This window comes from Ovis aries, chromosome 25 (genome assembly GCF_016772045.2).
Source record: "Ovis aries strain OAR_USU_Benz2616 breed Rambouillet chromosome 25, ARS-UI_Ramb_v3.0, whole genome shotgun sequence".
Lineage (NCBI taxonomy): Eukaryota > Metazoa > Chordata > Mammalia > Artiodactyla > Bovidae > Ovis > Ovis aries.
The window spans coordinates 12,414,175-12,420,333 of NC_056078.1; the positions used below are offsets into that span (position 1 = coordinate 12,414,175).

The window sequence follows — 6,159 nt, forward strand, 5'->3', positions numbered from 1 at the left end:
GCGGCGAGCTGTCGAACTTCCAGACTCTTGTTTCCCAGAAGCCGGAGGACCTTGAGGGAATTTTAGAAATCTGACACCTTCTTTAGGAATTCAGAGTTTCTGGGCTAGGGTTATCACTTCTGCTATAGGCAGCCCTGAGGGGTTTTGTTTGTTTGTTTGTTTGGGGTTTTTTAGTACCTCAGAAAAAGTCTCACAGCCAATGTGCCTTTTAAAAGAGCAAGTTGCCCAAAGAAGCAAAGTTGCAAATCAATGTAAATTATGAATAAAAATAGGAAAGTTACTTTAAATCCCAAGACATAAATGAATTAAATACTAGGAAATAGTATCAATAAGATAGTACTCTTTAAAAGTAAGCAATAAATAAAAGCCTTTCTTTCAGCAATGACAAACGTAGATTGGCACTTCAGCTATCAAGTAAAAATAAATCCAGGCTTCAGGTAAAGAGAAACATTTTTAAAAGACTATTGCAGTAGAAATAATGCCCTGATTTAAATATCAGAAAGCATCTCAAAATTAAAAAGAAAAAGGCTTTTCTTTCCTAGGAAGGAATAAGAAGGATTAACAGGAATAACAGGAACTAATTGGGCAAGTGAGTGGAGGAGGTGAAAAAACAGCACGATGGGGTAGTCTGGCAGGAAATTTGTCTGATTCTGATTAGCCGTTTTTAGAATGAGCCCTTAAGGGACAGAGGGATATTCTGTATATCTGCGTTTGGTCAGACTAGGAGAAAGTTCAGGGGCTTATGAGGGTGAGAGAAGTCTGATTAAAGTTTGACCCAAGCTACACCTACCATACAAGAAATTCTTAACTGAGTCTGTTAGCCTGAGAAGGAAGGCTACTCAACAACAGGACAATAACTTAAAGTCATATTAACATATAAAGAATACCAGTGAAGATTACATAAGTAAATATAAAAACCAGTATTTTGGGGGTTTTTGTTAGTAGCTCTTTTGTTTCTCATGTAATTTAAAGACAAACCCACCAGTGGTAATTGTAAGACAATATTAACTCCAGCCTAACAGAGGCAATTCTGACCTAACAGAGGCAGAAGAGATTAAAAAGAGGTGGCAAAAATACACAGAAGAACATACAAAAAAGATATTAATGACCTGGATAACGATGGTGTGGTCTCTCACCTACAGCCAGACATCCTGGAGTGTGAAGTAAAGTAGGCCTTAGGAAGCATTACTAGGAACAAAGCTAGTGGAGGTGATGAAATTCCAGCTGAGCTATTTCAAATTCTAAAGGATGATGCTGTTAAAGTGTTGCACTCAATATGCCAGCAAATTTGGAAAACTCAGCAGTGGCTACAGGACTGGAAAATTTCAGTTTTCATTCCAATCCCAAAGAAAGGCAATGCCAAATAGTGTTCAAATTACCATACAATTGCACTCACTCACATGCTATTAATGTAATGCTCAAAATCCTTCAAGCTAGGCCACAGCAATACATGTATGGAGAACTTTCAGATGTACCAGCTGGGTTTAGAGAAGGCAGAGGAACCAGAAATCAAATTGCTCACATTCACTGGATCATAGAGGAAGCAAGGGAATTACAGAAAAACATCTGCTTCATTGGCTACGAGAGTCTTTGAATGTGTGGCTCACAGCACACTGTGGAAAATTCTTAAAGAGATGGGAATACCAGACCACCTTACCTGTCTCCTAAGAAACCTGTATGTGGGTCAAGAATCAACAATTAGAACCTTACATGGAACAGCTAACTAGTTCAAAATTGGCAAAGGAGTACGACAAGGCTGTATATTGTCACCCTGTTTATTTAACTTATATGCGAATACAACATATGAAATGTTGTACTGAATGAGTTACAAACTGGAATCAAGATTGCCAGGAGAAATATCAACAGTTTCAGATATGCAGATGATACCATTCTAATGGTAGAAAGAGAAGAGGAACTAAAGAACCTCTTAATGAAGGTAAAAGAGGAGATTGAAAAAGTTAGCTTAAAACTCAGCATTCAAAAACTGAGATCATGGTATCCGGTCCCATCACTTCATGGCAAATAGAAGGGGAAATTTTTTCTTTTCTTGGGCTCCAAAGTCATTGTGGATGGTGACTGCAGCCATGAAATTAAAAGATGCTTGCTCCTTGGAAGGAGAGCTCTGACAAACCTAGATAGTGTATTAAAAGCAGACATCACTTTGCCGACAAAGGTCCATATAGTCAGAGCCATGGTTTTTCCAGTAGTCATGTATGGATGTGAGAGCTGGTCCATAAAGAAGGCTGAGCACCCAAGAATTGATGCTTTGGAATTGTGGTGGTGAAGAAGAGACTTAAAGGAAATCAAACAAGTCACTCCAAAAAGAAATCAATCATGAATATTCATTGGAAGGATTGATGCTGAAGCTGAAGCTCCAATACGTTGGTCACCTGATGCAAAATCTGACTCATTGGAAAAGACCATGATGCTGGGAAAGACTGAAGGAAAAGGAAAAGGGGGCAGCAGAGAATGAGATAATTAGATAGCATCACCAACCCAATGGACATTCATTTAAGCAAACTCCGGGAGATAGTGAAGGATAAGGAAGCCTGGTTGTGCAGCTGTCCACAGGGTCACAAAAAGTCAGACATGACCTAGCAACTGAACAACAAAATCAAATATTTAAAGAATTTTCCAAACTCTCCCATAAAATAGCAGAGGAGAGGTGACTTCTTAACTCATGCTATGATACTAGCATTATCCTTGATACAAAGACATCAAAAAAGAAAAAATACAGATGACAATTCCTTATCACTATGGAAATAAAAATCCTCAACAAAATACTAGCGAACTATTGAATAAATCCAACACCATATTAAACAAAAAAGACTATACACCATGACTAAGTAGAATTCATTCCAGGAATACAAGTGGTTTAACATACAGAGTTGCTATCACATACAATTAGCCATCTTGCATATTTTGCAAATTGCTTCATAATAACAGTTGAGAGCAACTTAAACTATACTGATACATAACATGAAACAGTAGATGGCATATAAAAGTAATAACATAGATATACTAACTCACAAGTGGGAGTGGTTTTACATGTTTTTAATAAAAATTGTAGTTCAACCAAGAATGTGAAAGTTCTCATTGTTTCTTACTAATGAGAGTTAATATTTACTAATTGAAGTTAATCCTTCAATACTACAGTCTGCTTTATAATTAATAATTCCTTATATTAAAATTTCCCAGTTCAAGTTACTAAGTGCTATGTTGGCTCTGATCAATACAGAATTGGTATCAGGAGTGATCAATACAGAACTGATATCAGGAGTGATCTCAGGAGACACTCACACAAAATGGAATTTTAGGATTGGTTTGGCTCTGCCTTTTGATTTGAATGCAGTACTGCTCTCCTTGCCATTGTAATGCATGATATATAGAGACATCACAATTAATGAATCTACCATGTATGAAGCACTAACTGAAACGTATGTCTTGCTGGCCCAAGAGACTATAGAACTTGACTATTGTAGCAGTAATGATGAATATAAGGATTGTGGTGTGGAAGAATTTCTTCTGAGTGCCTTTGGGAATTTACAAAGAGGAAATAACAAACTTAGGTCTGTCAGCAAAATCACAATGTGAGATTTCTCAGCAAAAATCACAGTGTGAGAACCAGACAATTTCCATGACAGCCCTAAAAGAAGCTCTTATTCATTGCTGCTGTTATGTCTGACACTGATAAAATTCAAACAGACTTCTGTTTCTGGCCAAGGTGAAGTCATCCCATTTTTTACAATTATTCTCTCTTACAACAAAAATATCCTGAACATAATACAACAAGAAACCATAGAAAGTCTCTGAAAGGTGGAAAGAAGGCAAACTGTCTGTGGGACTACCAAGGCATATAGTACCACTAGAGCAATGGTGATGATTTCCCCTGGTTTTCTTGTTACCTCTTATACATCTCAGACTGCAGAAGCCCGAAAATAAAAGTGAAAGTGAAGTCGCTCAGTCGTGTCCGACTCTTTACGACCCCATGGACTGTAGCCTACCAGGTTTCCTCCCTCCATGGGATTCTCCAGGCAAGAGTACTGGAGTGGATTGCCATTTCCTTCTCCAGGGGATCTTCCCCACCCAGGGATCAAACCTGGGTCTCCTGCATTCCAGGCAGACGCTTTAACCTCTGAGCCACCAGAGAAGCCCAAAAATAAAACAAAAGCCAAGCTGTTTCCCTCTAGCCAAAGGGCCAAGAAAAGAGATGCCTAACAGAACCCACTCATCCACTTTGTGCTGTGTGGTAGCAGATGATGGTGCTCTGATTCCCCTACTCATTCACCATTCCTTCCTAGTGAAAGTAGGCAGTGTTTCAATTTCCCCTGCTGGGCCATGCAACACAAGCAGGGATGTGAATTTCCATCTCTACTCAATAAGAAGCAGAAGGTTCTCCGATTAAGCTACCACAGAAGTGTCAATGGGGCTGAGCCAGGAGCTGATTTTTCATCTCTCACCTAGTGGAAGCAAGTGGTATTTGGATTCCTCTGCAAAGGTAATGACAGAGGAGTCCTGTCACTGATCCGACTGAGCAAGGTAATACAACTCAGCACTCCACTTTCTTTCCATCTTTAGTGTCAGTGAGGCCCAGTGGGTAGCTGAAGCTATTTAGTGACCTGGCAGCAATAAGATTAAATAAGGCAATATAAGTTCTTTTAATTTGGTGCCTCCAACCACCTAATGTCAGGGGAGCCCAATGAGCAGCTAAGTATCTACCCCCACTGGCAACAATGAAGCAGAGCAAGTGATTCAAGGGAGAGATAGTTGACACTCCACTTCCCATTTCTTTCATGTCAGGTGGCACAGGAGAAGCTGAGCCTCCACAATTCAGCATCAAAAAAGAATTATGGGTGGAAGGCAGGTACTGAGCTACCTTGTTCCCCTGGTATCAGCAAGGCCCAGCAGGGAGCGAGCTTACATGCACAGCTGGAGACAATGAGATGGTGTGAGTCAGGGCCCTTTTCTGCAAAGAACATGTCAATGAGACTGAGGCAGGGACTGACAATATATCCCACCCATCTACAAAAAGGCAAAGTGAGTCAGAACTCCACTTTTTCCAGGGTAGTATCAGCAAAGCCCAGTGAGAAGCAAAACATACACTTCCAACCAGGTTTTCATGCTGCAACTAAACAATGGGACTGCCTATTTAAAAAGAAAATGAAATAGGTCCAATTGTCCTGAAATATAATATCCCAAATGTCCAGGCTACAACTGCAAATCTCTCATCATACCAATACCTAGGACAATAACAACTTGAATGAAAAAAAAGACAGACACCAACATTGAGATGAATTAAATACTGGAATAGTCTGATTGGGATTTTAAAGCAGCTGTCAATCATCAAAATTACAAATATGCCTGAAACCCAATGAAAAAAATAGAAAAATCTCAGCAAATAGATAAAAGTTAAGAGAGGGAGAGAGGGAGGAACAGGGAGAAAGACAGAGAAAGGGAGAGAGAGAGAGAAGAAAATGGAAATTAGAGAACTGAAAAAATTCAATAACTAAATTTTGTAAATAGCTGTGTGGGATCAATAGTAGAGTGGAAATGAAAAGGACAGAATCAGTGAATCTGAGATCAATAGAATTTACTCAGTTGACATTGAAAAAATGAACAGAGTCTCAGGATCTCTGAGATAACAATAAAAGAGCTAACATCCCTGAAGAAGAGGAGAGAGAGGAACTGAAAAAGTACTTAAAGAAATAAAGGCTGAAGCTTTCATAAATGGGGGTGGGGGGGGGGGAATTAAGCCATAATCATAAAATAAACTGAGCAAATCTCAAATAAGCCTGAAGAAATCCATACCAAGTTACATCATAATTAAACTTAAAATAAAAATCTATAGACAAAGAAAAACCTTGAAAGCAGACAGAGGAAAAAGACACTTGGAAAGTTACTGTCATTTGAATTGATATTCTCCTCAAATAATAGAGATGAAAGGAGAAACAGATGAATCCACAATTATATTAATAGTTCAAGACTTCAACACCCCACTCTTAGAACTACTAAACAGTAAATAAGAATACAGAAAAACAACACAGTCAACTAACAGGACCTAAGTGAAATATATAAAACACTACTCAAAATCAACAGAATATATATATTTTTCAAGTACCAAAGAAACCTTCACTATGAGAGACCATACTGAGTCATAAA

The 6,159-nt window shown here is 38.6% G+C and overlaps 1 non-coding gene across 1 annotated transcript; it reads right to left on the bottom strand.

The window, feature by feature from the left end:
- Positions 1-4,078: 4,078 nt before the first annotated feature.
- Positions 4,079-4,150, bottom strand: TRNAS-GGA (transfer RNA serine (anticodon GGA)). The gene has a single exon. It is a non-coding gene; the product is annotated as a tRNA-Ser (tRNA).
- Between the last annotated feature and the right edge of the window lie 2,009 nt (positions 4,151-6,159).